Below are 15,637 nucleotides of genomic sequence, written 5' to 3' on the forward strand. Positions count from 1 at the left end.
AAATAGAACTTCTAGAAATGAAAAATACAGTAACTGAAACATAGAAGTCAGTGGCTGGGTTTGATAGAAGATTAAACAGAGCTAAAGAAAAAAATGAGTGAGGCAGAAGATAAATGATCCAGAATATAGTACAGAGAAGTAGATAGGTGTAAAACATAAAAAAGAAGTTGGGAGACATGGAAGAGAGGCTGAAAATATCTGACATCTATTTAATAGCAGTTTCAGAAAACTAAAAGAGAGAAAATGGGGCAGACACACTAACTGAAGAAATAATGACGGAGAACTTTCCAAAACCGATGAGAGGCACTAATCCACAAATTCAAAAACCCCAACAAATCTCAAGTAAAGTGATAAGAATAAATCCATGTCTAGACATCATAGTAAAGCAGAAAAACATCACAGACAAAGAGAAAAATCTAATGAGCAACCAGAAAACAAGAAAAATAACCTTGAAAGAAATGACAGAGTGAAGAAGGCTTCTAAACAGCAACAACGGAGCCAGGTGATAGTAACATGATACCTTCAATGTGCTGAAAGAAACTAATTACGCAGCTAAAATTCCATGCTCATCAGTATGTACTTAAAGAAGAAGGGTTAAATAAAGACATGCTCAGACAAAAAAGAATAGAGCACAATCTGCTTGTTGAAACTTGTTAAAGCGTATACTTCACGTAGAAGGAATATGAACCCTGACTGAAGGCTTGAGATGAAAGGAGAAGTGAAGAACAAAGACACCGATCAATCCATCTTCCAGTCTAGTTGAGCATTGACTACATAAAACAATAACATTAATGTCTTGTAGAGTTTATCTTTTAAAAGAATAGTTAGAATACACCAAAACTATGATGCGTATGTCAAATTAGAGTAGCAGTGTTCTAAGGCCTGGAAGAAGAGCAATGGTACTGATTATATTTAGACTTCAGTAAGTTAAATATTTGTGTTGTAATTTCAATGATAACAGTGCATAATCCCCAAACTAGTGGAGAGGGGAAATAGAATGAAAAAGTAATCAATCCAAAATGGGAAGGAAGAAAGGAAGGGAGAAAGGGAGTGGGGGAAGAAGGAAGAAAGGAAGGAGGGAGGCAGGGAGAGAGAGAGGGAGGAAGGAGGGAAGGAAGGAAGGAAGGAAAGAAGGAAGGAAGGAAGGGAGTAAACGAGGGAGGAAGGGAGGGAGGGAGAGGAGGGGAGGGGAGAAATCACAAAATAAGCTAGCGGGTTAGCACCCATATACATTGATAAATTATATTAAATATCAAAAGATCAAATGCTCCAGTTAAAAGATGAAGATTCATGAAGATTAATTAAAGAGAAATGGCACAAAAATATTAGGAATAAAAAATTGGACATCACTATAGATGCCGCTAACATTAAAGAAAAAAGAGGCTATTTTGAAAAATTTTGATCCAATAAATTTGAAATTTTAAGTGAAATGAGCAACATACTAGAAGGTGTAACATTCCAATTTTGATTTAAGACAAAATAAAAAACCCTAGATAGTCCTCTAACAATTAAAGAAATTGAATCAGTTGTTAAAACCCTTCCCATAAGAAAACTTCAACCTCAGATGGCTTCACTGGTAAGTTCTATCTAACATTCATCTTTGATAATCTCTTCCAGAGAACAGAAAAAGAGTGAATAAACTCCAATTCATTTTATGAGGCTGAACTACTTAGGAGGCTGAGGTGGGGGTATCCCTTGAGCCCAAGAGTTCAAGACTGCAGTGAGCTATGATCAAGCTACTGCACTCCAGCTTGAGTGACAGAGAATGAGATCCTGTCTCTAAAAAAAAAAAATGAATAAATAAAAAATAAATATCAGCCTCCCAAAATTCAACATTATTAAAAAATACCACAACCCCCTAGAATCCATTCTCTTCTCTGCAGCCAGAGGGAGTTTCTCAAACATAAATGCAATCATGCATGCCCTTGCCTGGCCATTCAATGTCTCCCTGTTGTCCTTACCATGAGCTGCGTGGTCTGGTGCAGGCCTGCCTCTCTCTGTCAGTTCCGCAGTCACCCATTCTACTCTAACCAAACTGGACTTTTGTGATTTCTCAAAATATCCCAAACTCTTTCCCTCTTTAGGACCTGTGCACAAAGCTGTTTTGTTTAGGATAGTGGTGTTCTACTTATTTCTTATACCCTAAAAGTTAGAGACATAACACAGTAATTTATTGCTGGGCACGGTGGCTCACACCTGTAATCCCAGCACTTTGGGAGGCCGAGGCGGGCAGATCACCTGAGGTTGGGAGTTCAAGACCAGCCTGACCAACGTGGTGAAACCCCGTCTCCACTAAAAATACAAAAATTAGCCAGGTGTGGTGGTGGGCGCCTGTCGTCCCAGCTACTCGGGAGGCTGAGGCAGGAGAATTGCTTGAACCTGGGAGGTGGAGGTTGCAGTGAGCCAAGATCGCACCACTGCACTCCAGCCTGGGTTATAGAGCGAGACTCCATCTCAAAAACAAAAACAAAAACAAAACAGTAATTTATTATGCTTCTGGGGTTGACTGTGTCCAGCTGAGTGTTTCTTTCTGCAGTTGCAGTCAGGTGGGGGATAGGGCTGCAGTCATCTGAGGCTCGAGGGCTGAATGTTCAAGACAGCACATTCACATGGTGGGCAGTTGATTCTTGCTGTTGGCTGAGAGCCCAGTTACATGGTTGGCCACTCCATGTGGCTTAGAATTCTCCCATCATGGCAGCTGGATTCCAAGAGGAAGTGGCCTAAGAAACAAGAGTCCCAAAAACCCAGAAGCAAAAGCCACTGGAGTAGTTAAAGGTTACATCCAGAAATAAGACAGCATCACTCCTGCCTTATTCCATTGGTCGAAGCCATCACAGGTCCCACCCAGAATCAAGGCTGGAAAAATAGACTCCATCTCCTGCTGAAGGAGTGGTGAGTCACACTGCATAAAAGCGGGGGCGATGGAAGATATTGTTGAAGCCATCTTTGGAAAATGCAGTCTGCCGTCGCTAGTCTCTTCTTATCGTTCATGCCTGCCCTTAAATGTTTCAGGCCTTTCCCTGTCCACCCTACCAAGGGTGGTCACTATGTCATGTCACTCTATTTTAATTTTTGTCATAGCACGTATTATTACCTGGTATTATGTGATATCATTGTATAATATTTGCCTTCCTACAGCTGAACCTAAGCTCCTTGAGAGTTGGGACTTTGTCTTGCTCAATGCTATGTCGCTCCCTCCTCATGAGGGCAGGGCACATGGTAGGTGCCCAGAGACTTACTGAATTATTAAATGAAGCTTCTGGGGAAGGGTTGCACTCGGCAGGCAGGAAGCTCTTTTGAACATCCAGAGATGAACCTTGTGAGAACAGGCTACTGCACACGTCATTGAGTTCCCTGTTACCAGCAGGGTTCATGCAGGGACAGGATGGGCTGCCTCCAGGAGTGCCAGAGAAAGAACGTGGACTCAGAGCAAGAGGCTGGTCCTTCCCCATGCTGGACCTCAGCTCTTCTCACCTTGGGAGCCAGCCTCTCTTCTTTCCTTTGGCTCCTCTTAAAGTCACCCTAATCCCTCTGGTACTCTGAGGATAATGAGCCAGGATTTACGGCTCCACCTCAATCCCTAATATTGTCACTGTCCATTCAACCTCCCCTAGGCTCTGCTTTCCAGAGAAAACCCACAACGGTTATTTCTCCTCCCTTTCCCCTAACCCCGCCCCACCAGGCTTATCTTCCTATTTCAAGTTTTCTGGCAGAGAACACAGCTCCCGTGTGGTGGGCATTGGGCTGGAGGCCTCCCACACACAAACTTGAGGGAGGTCACTCTGTTAGAAGCCTCCAAAGGTGCCCTATTGCCTAGAGGAATGTTTTCTCCATACCCCAGGCCCCTTAGATTAAAGCAAATCCTTCCTTGAAACCACCACCACCAGCACCACACTGAGCACTCACTCTGTGCCTGGCACTGTGTTCTGGGCTTTGCCTGTTTGACCTCACGGAATTCTCCATAATTCCTCAGGAGGCTCCTCAGGTCACATGGTATGGGGACTTGGGGCTGGAACATTCTCTGTTCAGACCACACAATTGCGAAACACTGTGTGACCTGGTTTGGTTTTGTTTTTGTAACTCTGTCTTCCAAACCATATTGTACCTGATCCCCTAATGGCACAGCACAGAGTAGTAGAGCTGCTTTTGGTGGAGTGGGGAGTAGGGGGGTCAGGAGCCCTGCCTCCTCAATGCTCCCAACTTCTTCCTTGAAGCAGCTCCCCCAAACCACTGAGGCACCACATCCATCATGCTCCCCATGGTGGGGCCAAGGAAGCAGAGCGGATGATCAGGCAGACTCTGGAGTCAGAGAGCCCTGTGCTTTCCAGCTGTGCAAACCTGGGCCTCGGTTTCCTCCTGCAGCATCGGGCTGATGGACATGCCTACTTTGGGAGGGTTACTATGAGGATTAAACAAGTTGGGGATGGCAGGGCCTTATCACCCAGGAGGTGCGCCTTGCATGTGGGCCTGGTTTATCAGCAGTCTCTGGGGTTTAGGGGAGCTCCTCAACACCTCCCTCTGGACTCAAAACCGTAGGCCCAGGGCCGGGAGCTGAGGAGTTGAGGCAGCCCTGACCCCTGCCAGGGACACAGGCCGATCAGCTGTGCCGGCTCTATTCGCAGCTGGTGCGTTGCAGGCAGATGCAGGGAGGCGAAGCTGCTAATGAATCTGTCAGTTTCCAGAATGTCCCTCCCGTCCCACCCCAACAGAATGCCCCTGCCCTGACAGGCGCCACAGGAGGGCTGAGGCCCAGCTGGCAGCAGACCCAAACATTGGCTGAACCACTGGGAAACTCTGTAATGAATGGTCCCCCAAGCTGGAGGCATTAACCTTGCTGCCCACCTGGAAGTCTGGGCTCTGGGGTTAACCCTTTCCTTCCCAGCCCCAGCCCCAGCCCCAAGAGCTCAGCTCGTGGCAGAAGGGCTGCGTTGATTATCCATTGCTGCTGAACTAGTGACCCAAAAACATAGCAGCTGGAACTAATAGTGGTTTCTCTGTTTCGTGGCTTCGCTGGGTGGTTCTGACTCAAGGGTTTTCACGAGGTGTCGGCCTTGGTGGCGGTCATCTTCAGGCTCAGCTCGTGGAGGGTCCAATTCCAAACTCATTTACTACCTGTTGGCAGGCCTCAGAAGATCTATCTCTAAGATCATCTGTATGAGTTCAAGGTTACAGTGAATCTATGATCGTACCACTGCAGCCTGGATGACAGAGTAAGAAGAAAGAAAGGAAGAGGAGAGGGGAGAGGAGAGGAGAGCGGAGGGGAGAGGAGCGGAGGGGAGAGGAGGGGAGGGGAGGGGGAAAGAAAGGCAGAGGAAGGAAGGAAGGAAGGGAGGGAGGGCAGGAGGGAAAAAGGAAGGGAAAACATCTGTTGAATTGAAAAAAAGATTTAAGTCCTTGTGCAGCTGATAAAACTACAACTTTGAAACATAAATTCGTTGGAATCACAGAACTCCAGGCTCAAAGGGGACTCGGAAACCATCCAACCAAACTGTTTTCTCATTTTCAGAAGAGGAAACTGAGGCCCAGAGACAGGAAGGACTACCCAGGCTGCAGTCACAAGGACAGAGATGAGAAGCCAGGCCTCTGGGGTGACCCCTCACCTGATGATTTCCATCAGTCACAAGGCCCATCTGCCTTCTGTCACCACCTAATCTTTACCACTGGCATTTGACAAATGCTAACAGGTCACTCCATCAGCCATCGGCAGAAAGGCTGGAAGTCACTGGGAAGCCTTCTTTCTGGTAAATTATTTTCTCAGTTTTGGAAATACCTAAGGAGGCACAATCAGTCTAGAAAATAGGCCAGGTGCCGTGGCTCCAGCCTATAATCTCAACACTTTGAGAGGCCGAGGCAGGAGAATTGCTTGAGGGCAAGAGTTTGAGACCAGTCTGGGCAACCTACGAAGACCCTATCTCTACTAAAAATGTGAAAATTAGCTGGGCATGGTGGTGCATGCCTGTACTCCCAGCTACTCAGGAGACCAAGGCCAGAGGATTGCTTGAGCCCAGGAGTTTGTGGTTACAATGGGCTATGATCACACCACTGCACTCTAGCCTGGGCAACAGAGTGAGACTCTGTCTCTTAAATTAAAAAAAAAAAAAAAAAGGAAGGAAAGAAAAAAAAAAAACAATCATTTACCCCAAATCAAGCACCAGCTCTGCTTTGGAAAACTCTCCCCTGTGAGTTTCTCCCAGGTGGAGGCCTAGACTGGTTGAGCTGGCAGGGGCCAGAGACCCTCTAGGCTAATTCCAGAAGGGGTAACTGAGGCCAGAGAGGAACAGAGACTTTCCTGAGGTCACACAGGTCATCAGTGTCGGGGCTGGGACCAGAACCAAGGCCCCTTCACCCTCAGGCCAGTGTCTCCACACAAGGCTGCAGGTGGTGGGCCAGGATTAACTTAAAGAAAGCTACAGACTCTGATTCGAGACCAGCAGATTCTTCTTAGAACAAGGGGTTCTTACTGAGACCGCGGTCAGCTACGCAGACTCCTGCCCTAGATACTCATCAGAGAGTACTTCTACTTGCAAAAGTGGCAAACTAGTGTTCCAAAAAGATCCAAATTAGTTTCCAACATTTAAAATCGAGAGATTCTTACATGCAAACCTAGGTTTTCAGCTTCCTCTTAGAAAAATCGGACAATCTGGCGATGCAATCCTGCATGCCAGCACCTGGTTGACCTGAGCAGTGGCTGTCTGCAGAGGCAGGCACACCGTCTGTCTCTCCTGTCCGAGTGGTCCAAATTCCCTCCTCCTCACTGCCTTCTCAGCCTTTATAGGCACTGGAGTTTGCAGCCTCTCTTCTATTTGAGTCTGCAGGATACCCTCTGTAACGTACTTCCCCGGTAAGTGGCTTCTTTTGCTGCCTCCAGGGACCAGGAGTTCACTACCAGTCTGTTCCATTGTTGGCCAGGTAGATGGCGGTGGGGAGAGCTTGACTGGAACCACAGCATATCTGAAACAGTGTGTAACAGGTCATACTATAATGCAATCCCAGAGCCTAATAAACTTTATTGCCTTATAACCAGAACTCTCCGTCCTTGTTTTGGCTGAGGAGATAAGAAATCTACCACTAGGACTTTACAGACTTGCAGGCCATTCAAATAAAGTCCAGACGCTGCTGCATTCCAGGTAAACTAGGGGCCAGGTCTGGATGGTCTTTTTGAGATTTCAAAGGCAACCATGGCAAATATCAAAAGAGAGTTTGGAGGTCCTACCTACTTTGGGTTCTTAAGCAATGACAGCTCTCAAATAAATTGCTTTCCCATGACGCGCCAGGCTGAGCTGACTCCTGACCTTGCCAGGAGCTGTCACCACCATCCCTGTGTCATAATACATGGGAGGAAGCAGGGAGGGTCTCATAGCAATGTCAAGCCACTGAGCCCTTCATCAGGAGATGGCCTGGGAAATCTGAGCAGACACTCTTTATAAAGTTCTTGGCAAGCTTCAAAGTTTGGAATGTTAAAATAGCAATGGCTTTGTTCCTACCACACTTATCAGCAGTCCAATCTCAAAGCCAACAGAAACATTAGTCTGGACTATTGGATCTGGGAGGGGCCTTATATGCTTCATCTCATCCCATTCTGCACCTTAACCAAGAAGCTCCTCATAGCACCTGAGCCGTGAAGGGTCAGCCAGCCTCGGTGGGACAACATGTCTTCCTGGTCATGGGACAGAAGCCCTCCCCACTGGACCATCTGTCTCTTGGCCCAGTTTTATCCTCAAGGCAAGAACCATTTTAATACTCCAGCTTCATCCACAGCCATTGAACCCCACTGTCCTTGCTTTTTCTTCACTTACAGGCTCAACTATTCCCTGTCATCCATTCCTTCCTGGCAGGACTTGGTTTTGAGGCCTGGTCACCCTCCTGCAATTGGCCAGGGTCCTTCTCCAGCATCTTCTTACAACAGCTGTGACCTTAAGAGGACACAGTTCATATTCCGGGACCTCCTGATGGGGTCCAGCTGTGCCCCATCTCAGGCTCTCACTCTCTGAGTTTGCACATATTGTTCTGTATCAGCAAACAACTTGATTTGGCAGATATGTAGCTTGTTACTTGAGCAATAGCAATTCATGAAGTCCCCACAACCTTATGAGATAGAGCCTATTATTATCCTTCCCAGTGTACAGATGATGAAACCAAGACACAGGGAAGTGAAGTCACTTGGCCAAAGAGCAGGTTAGGTAATAAGTTCCAGACTTCAACTCAGATTATTGGAGTCTGGAGCTGCTGCCTGTAAGCACCCCAGTACTGTCTCTCATTGCAGTTGTTCATGTTAAACATGGGGACGAGGCTTCCAGGGAGATCTGGAAATACTTAAGCCTTCCTGATACCTCAGCCCCTTGTCAAGAATTGATTTGTCCCAAGTCACCCAGTTCTGCAGTGATGGAGTTGAGACTTCAACTGGGTTCCAAATTCAGGGCTCTTTGCCCAAGACAAGAGCACGTGAGTGGACTAATCTGATTTAATTGAAATAGAAACAAATCCTCCAGGGTAGAAATGGCACAGAGATACTATCCAGGGAAGCAGAATGCATGTAACCTGGCTTTGAGCCCAGATGCAGATCTGACAGGCCACAATGACACAGTGGGCCCCCGGGCCAAGGAAAGGAGAGAACTGCCCAATCTAAGTATCTGAGAGTTTGAAAGAGCACGTGTTAGGAAATACACAGAAACCTCATTAATTCAGAGCCCAATAACTCAGAAGCCATCACGATCTCTGTGGGATGAGGTACATATCGCATTAATCTGGAGATTGGCAAACTCTTTCTTGTAAGGGGCCAGATAGTAAAGATGTTGGGAAAGGCAGACACAGCCTGCTGGCCCTTGCATGGTTGCATAAGAGCCTGCCTCTGCCCTGGAACATTTCCACACAGGAAAGTAAAGAACCCTCAAAGCCTGTGCTGGGTATATCACCTCTCTTGGAAATGTCTTTTCCTGTTCTGGGCTTGATGTGTACTTTTTTTTTTTTTGAGGCAGAGTCTCGCTCTGTCACCCAGGCTGGAGTGCAATGGCGCGATATCAGCTCACTGCAACCTCTGCCCCCCAGGTTCAAGCGATTCTCCTGCCTCAGCCTCCCAAGTAGCTGGGATTACAAGCACCTGCCACCATACCTGGCTAATTTTTGTATTTTTTAATTTTTTTAGTAGAGATGGGGTTTCACCATGTCAGTCAGGCTGGTCTCAAACTCCTGACCTCAGGTGATCTACACCCCTTAGCCTCCCAGTGCTGGGATTACAGGCATGAGCCACCACGCCTGGCTGATGTGTATTCTTTAGTCTGCTTAGACACGGGTGCCGTATGACACCTGGCCAGCCCACTGCTATATGTGTTCCTGGTAGAGAGGGAACAGAGTCCCTCACCTGCAGCACAAAAGGGGGGCTGCAAGAGTGCAATAGTGAGCATTGGTTCCCGAGCGAGACCCGCTGGCCATGGGGAACTAATGCTCACTATTGAGGCTGATCTTGCTCTGTCTCTTCTCTAGGTGAATAAAGCATTGTGCCATCCAAGGCCTGTGCAAGTGGCTTTCTTGGCAACCCCAGCACCTGCAAACCATGCAGTGGGTCGGCATTCTTGGACTGCCGCTCCTAGTGGCAGGCATTAGAACGCTTTGCCATCCTCTGTGCAGTGGGGCTACTTCCTCTGGAGGTTGTAACACGTGTCATGTGCTCAAAATATTTTAGACATTGTGGGCCACCATACAGCCTTCGTCTCAACTACTCAACTCTGCCGTTTCATGGCAAAAGCCGCCATAAACAAACAGGTGGGACTGTGTTCTAGTCAAACTTTATTTACAAGAACAGGCCAAGGGAAGTTTGCTGACTCGTGCACTAGCTATGGGAAAGGCACATCACCATAAACAAACCAGGCTCTCACAGACTGCCAAACCTACTTATAAGAACTTGTCAGGCCAGGTGCGGTGGCTCACGCTTGTAATCCCAGCACTTTGGGAGGCCGAGGTGGGAGGGTTGCTTGAGGCTAGGAGTTCAAGACGAGCCTGGGTAACATAGCAAAATCCCATCTCTACAAAAAATTTTAAAAATCAGCCAGGTGTGGTGGCTTGAGCCTACGAGTTCAAGACTGCTGTGAGCTATGATTTTGCCACTGCACTCCAGCCTGGCTGGCAGAGTGAGATCCTGTCTCAAAGAAATACAAAATAAAAGAAATTTTCAAACTCTTAAGCAGTACCCATTTGCTCACAATGGATAAGCAATCCATTCTTAATTAATTAATTAATTAATTAATTTTTTAAAAAAAAATTTAATAAAATTTTAAATTTTATTAATTAATTAAATTAATTAATTTAATTAAGAATCCTTCATTAAATTAATTAATTAATTATGTCTTGAGATGGAGTTTCACTCTTGTTGCCCAGGCTGGAGTGCAGTGGTACGATCTTGGCTCACGGCAACCTCTGCCTCCCAGGTTCAAGTGATTCTCCTGCCTCAGCCTCCAGAGTAGCTGAGATTACAGGCGGCCACCACCACGCCCGGCTAATTTTTGTATTTTTAGTAGAGATGGGGTTTCATCCTGTTGGCCAGGCTGGTCTCAAACTCCTGACCTCAGGTGATCCATCCGCCTCAGCCTCCCAAAGTGCTGGGATTACAGGCGTGAGCCACCATGTCCGCCATCTCAATAAATTAAAACAGTAAAATTTATACAGAGAGAAAGAGAGAGAGAGAGAAGCAAAAAGAGCTCTACTTCTCAGCAATTTTAGCCCTAGTCCTTTTGACATAAAACAATTACTACACTTGTGCCATCTCCATCGTCTTTGAGGCCCAGTGGCATTGTTCATCTTGCCTGAGCCTCCATAACACTGGGAGAGGTGGGTAAAGCACAACCCTCTCATGTGACAGATGAGGACATTTAGGCACAGCATAGTCATATATCCTAGATTCTAGAATTAATAAAGTACAAGTCAGTTCTCAAATTCACATCTATCAGGTTATAAACTTGACTGTCCTTTCTACTGCCCAACATTCCTTCCCTCACAACTTTAAGAGTAATCAAATTGTTTCTTTTAAAATAGAATATTGTTCATGTAACATTGCATTACATAAGCCCAGATGAGTAAGATTTTATCACGTAGGTTCCCTGTAGTTTGCGGTAACAAACAGCAACAATTCAGGAGGCAGGAGGCAGCAGCAGAAACTTGGAGAAGTATTTCCTTTCTTGGACCTCAGTTTCCCCTGGTGTAAAACAAGGCTGCAGATCTTCTACATCTGGCATTCTCCAACAAGCAATACAGGGTGATGGAAAGAGAGCTGGAGATAAGAGGGACTTGGGGCTGAATCCTCGTTCCATCTATACCAGCATCACACTCTTGGGCAAGTCACAACATCCCTGAGCCTCTGTTTCCTCATCTGTAAAGTGGGGATATTGTGAAGTCACAGGATTATTGTGGTTAATAAATGGTGGGGAGGGGGGAGGAGTTTACAGATATAGCCCAATAACTGGCTCATCACTTCATAGGTAGTCAAATGTTCACTACTCACTTCAGAACCCTGCAGCATGATTTGCAAATATTCTGTGGGGTGGGGCTGTCTTTCCTTTTTTATAGGGTCCAAATGAAGACTTTCCAGTTCTTAATTTTGAGAAAGTCCAATTTATGTACTTTTCTGTTGCTTGTGCTTTTGGTGTTATATTTAAGAAGGCTTTGCTGAAACCAGGGTCATGAAGATTTACTCATATTTTCTTCGAAGAGGTTTATAGTTTTACTTCTTACTTCTAGGTCTATGATCCATTCTGAATTGATTTTTATGTATGGTGTGAAGAAGAGGCCAAACTTCATTATTTTACATGTGAATATTCAGTCGTTCCAGCACTATTTGTTGAAGAGGCTATTCTTTCCCCATTGAAGAGTACTGGCACTGTTGAAAATCAATTGGCCATAATGTGAGGATTAGTGCCTAGACGCTAAATTCCATTCAGTTATGTCTGTCTTTATGACAGTACTACACAGTCTTGATTGTTGTAGCTCTGTAGTAAGTTCTGAAATCGGGGCTCACAGAGTGAGTCCTCCAACTTTGCTCTTCTTTCTCAAGATTGACAATTTCCATATGAATTTTAACATCAGCTTGTCAATGTCTACAAAAAAAGGCCTGCTGGAATCTTGATAGGAATTGCATTGAATAGGTAGATCATTTTGGGAAGTATTTGTGTGTGTGTGTGTATATATATATATATATTTGTTTGTTTGTTTGTTTGAGATGGAGTCTCATTCTGTCGCCCAGGCTGGAGTACAATGACACAATCTCGGCTCACTGCAACCTCTGCCTCCCGTGTTCAAGCGATTCTCCTGCCTCAGCCTCCCGAGTAGCTTGGATTACAGGCACCCACCACCATGCCCGGCTAATCTTTGTATTTTTAGTAGAGACAAGGTTTCGCCATGTTGGCCATGCTGGTTTCAAACTCCTGACCTCAGGTGATCTGCCCACCTCAGCCTCCCAAAGTGCTGGGATTACAGGCATGAACCACTGTGCCCGGCCGTATTGGCATCCTAATAATACTGTTTTCCAATCCACAAACATGGGATGTCTTTCTCTTTATTTAGGCCTTCTTTTCAACAATATTTGTTATTTTCAGAGTATGACTTTTGCACGTCTATTGTTGAATTTATTCATAATTATTTTATTGTTTATGATGCTCTTGAAACATTTTCTTAATTCTATTTTTTCTATTTTTTCCTTTTTCTGGTTTTGGATTGTTCATTGCTAGTGTTTAGAAATACAATTTTTTTTTTTTTTGTATATTGGTCTTTCATCCTGCCACCTTGCTGAACTTGCTTATTAGGTTCTAGAAATTTTTTAGTGGATTATTTAGGATTTGCTGTATACAAGATCATGTCACCTGTAAATATCAATAAAATATCAATAGTTATACTTCTTCCTTTCCAGTCTGAATGTCTTTCATTTCATTTTCTTGCCTGATTGCCCTCACCAGAACATTCAGTACGCTGTTGAATAGAAATGGAGAAAAGCATCTTTGTCTTTTTCCTGATTTTTTTTTTTTTTTTTGAGACTGAGTGCAGTGGCGTGATCTTGGCTCACTGCAAGCTCTGTCTCCCGGGTTCATGCCAGTCTTGCGCCTCAGCCTCCTGAGTAGCTGGGACTACAGATGCCTGCCATCACACTTGGCTTTTTTTTTTTTTTTTTTTCGTATTTTTAGTAGAGACGGGGTTTCACCGTGTTAGCCAGGACGGTCTTGATGTCCTGACCACATGATCTGCCCGCCTCTGCCTCCTAAAGTGCTGGGATTACAGGTGTGAGCCACCGCGCCCGGACTGTTCCTGATTTTTTCTCTTTTTAGTTTTTAGGAGACAGGGTCTCACTTATGCTGCCCAGGCTGGTCTCAAACTCTGGACCTCAAGCAATCCTCCCACCTCAGCCCCCAAAGCACTGGGATTGTAGGTATCAGCCACTGTGCCTGCTCTTAGGGGGACATTTTGTAGTTTTTCATCATTAAGTATGTTGTTAGCTATGAGTAGTCCATAGAAGCTATTTATTAGGTTGGAGCAATTGTCTTCTATTCCTAGGTTGTTGTCTCCACAAATTCTAATATGTTGGGTTTTAATTTTCATTCAGTTCAAAATACATTCTGATTTCCCTTTTGATTTATTTTTTACCCATATTTTGTTTGGAAGCATGTTACTTAGTTTCCAAATATTTGGGGATTTTCCGGGGATCTTTTCAGTATTGATTTAACTTTTTTTTTTTTTTTTTGAGATGGAGTCTTGCTCTGTTGCCCAGGCTGGAGTGCAGTGGTGCAATCTCGGCTCACTGCAGCCTCCGCCTTTCAGGTTCAAGTGATTCTCCTGCCTCAGCCTCCCGAGTAGGTGGGATTACAGGCATCCACAATCATGCCCAGCTAAGTTTTGTATTTTTATTAGAGACAGGGTTTCACCATGTTGGCCAGTCTGGTCTCCAACTCCTGACCTCAGGTGATTTGTCTGCCTTGGCCTCCCAAAGTGCTGAGATTACAGGCATGAGTCACTGCGCCTGGCCTCAATTTTAATTTTCACTGTGGTCAGAGAATGTACTTTCTTTCTATGACTTGAATCCTTTAATTTTTTTTTAAAATAAAAATTTAGTCAGTTTGCTAGAGAACTTTTGAATTTATTGTTTTATGGCCTAGAATGTGGCCTATATTGGTAAATCTTACTTGGACACTTGAGAAGAATTTGTATTTTGCTGTTGTTGGGTAGAGTACTCTAGAAATGTCAATCAGGTCAAGGTTAACGGTGTTGTATGAGTCTACTACAATCCTGACTTTCTGCCTACTTATTGGTCTTAGTCTGCTCAGGCTGCTATAACAAATACCATAGACAGGATGGCATAAATACTAAGCATTTATTTTTCACAGTTATGGAGGTTGGAATTCTGAGAACAGAGTGTTAGTCTAGTTGAGTTATGGCAAGAACCCACTTCATGACTTGTAGACAAGCCACCTTTCTGTGTCCCCACAGGATGAGGACAGAGAGAGAGGGAGCAAATTCTCTGTGTTTCTTCTTATAAGGGCAGTAATCCCATGATGAGGGCTTCACCCTCATTACCTAATTTTCTCCCAAAGACCCCATCTCCAAATACCACCATATTGAGGATTCAAGTTTCAACATACAATTTTTGGAGAGGAGGGAGGACACAAACATTTAGTCTACAGCATTATTCTATCAATTATTAAGATAAGGGTATTGAAATATCCACTATAATTGTGATTTGTCTATTTTCTTTGCAGTTCCATTGGTTTTTCCATTATATATTTTAAAACTCTGTTATTAAATGCATAAGTGTTTAAGATTATCATGTCCTCTTAATTGACCCCTGTATTATTGCAAAATGACCTCATCTATCCCTGATAAATACTTCTTTTCTCTGAAATCTAGTTTGCCTGATATTATTTAGATTTTTTTTGTCTGATGTAGGTATGATATATCTCTTCATTTAAACTATTTGTGTCTTCATATTTAAAGTTTGCTTCTTGTAGGCAGCATATACTTGGTCTTGCCTTTTTTAAAAAATCCAATCTATTGGCTGGGCACAGTGGCTCACGCCTGTAATCCCAGCACTTTGGGAAGCCAAGGCGAGTGGATCACGAGGTCAGGAGATCGAGACCATCCTGGCCAGCAAGGTGAAACCCCATCTCTACTAAAAATACAAAAAATTAGCTGGATGTGGTGGTATGCGCCTGTGGTCCCAGCTACACAGGAGGCTGAGGCAGGAAAATTGCTTGAACCTGGGAGGCAGAGGTTGCAGTGAGCCGAGATCATGCCACTGCAATCGAGCCTGGGCGACAAGGCAAGACTCCATATAAAAAAAAAATCCAATCTAGCTCTGCCTTTTCATTGAGATGTTTAGACCATTTACATTTAATGTGATTACTGGTATGATTAGGCTTTAGTCTATCATCTTGCTATTTATTTTCTATTTGTTTATCTGTTTTCTGTTCATTTTCCTTTCTCTGTCATCTTTTGGAATAACGGAATAATTTTTACAATTTCATTGTATCTCCTTTGTTGACTTCTTAGTTACAACTCTTAGTTTTGTTATTTTCGTGGTTGTTTTAGACTTCTAGTGTACTTGTTACCTTATTACATTGTACTTTCTTTTTTTTTTCTTTTTTTTTTTTTTTTTTTTTTTTTTTTT

Source organism: Theropithecus gelada, chromosome 10 (genome assembly GCF_003255815.1).
Source record: "Theropithecus gelada isolate Dixy chromosome 10, Tgel_1.0, whole genome shotgun sequence".
Lineage (NCBI taxonomy): Eukaryota > Metazoa > Chordata > Mammalia > Primates > Cercopithecidae > Theropithecus > Theropithecus gelada.